The sequence below is a fragment of the Alligator sinensis genome, unplaced genomic scaffold, assembly GCF_000455745.1.
Source record: "Alligator sinensis unplaced genomic scaffold, ASM45574v1 scaffold273_1, whole genome shotgun sequence".
Classification (NCBI taxonomy): Eukaryota; Metazoa; Chordata; order Crocodylia; family Alligatoridae; genus Alligator; species Alligator sinensis.
This window is the reverse complement of record NW_005841943.1, coordinates 1,552,293-1,552,793: the sequence shown is the minus strand read 5'-3', so window position 1 is coordinate 1,552,793 and position 501 is coordinate 1,552,293. Positions and strand designations below refer to the sequence as shown.

General features: G+C 50.9%; 1 protein-coding gene across 3 annotated transcripts in view; it reads left to right on the top strand.

The window, feature by feature from the left end:
• TMEM67 (transmembrane protein 67) overlaps positions 1 to 501 on the top strand; it is a 46,801-nt gene that overhangs the window by 36,008 nt on the left and 10,292 nt on the right. The gene's annotated exons all lie outside the window — the stretch shown is intronic.

The following is a 501-nucleotide window of genomic DNA, read 5'->3' as shown; positions in this document are numbered from 1 at the left end:
CTTCCCTGCCTATGCAGGGGGTCGGACTCGATGATCTATTGAGGTCCCTTCCGGCCCTAACATCTATGAATCTATGACCCCCGGGGTAGGATTCAGCACCACTTCCCTTGGAAGTTGGTTCCAGATCCTAGCCACCCTAACTGTGAAGTAGTTCCGACAGATGTCTAATCTGAACCGACTCTATATATCTACAGTGTTAAAGCAATTTGGAAGCCTACCCATGTCTCTGTCATCATAATAAAATGAATTCTAAATATCTATATGTTTTGCTGTTTGCCTTTGATTTTCTTACCATAGAGCAGTTAGAGCTCCCCCTGAACCCTGCACTAACCAGGATGCGGGGACAGCTGCCCCTACAGCTACAGCTTCTGCCAGCAGGTCTCATCCTATCTGGCAGCTGGACATGCAGGGTGTGCGCTAGGGGGATGTGGGGTTTGCAGGAGTGGGGTGAGAAGGGGGGGGGGATGTGAGTGGCTGTGGATGGATGTGGGAGGCTATGGG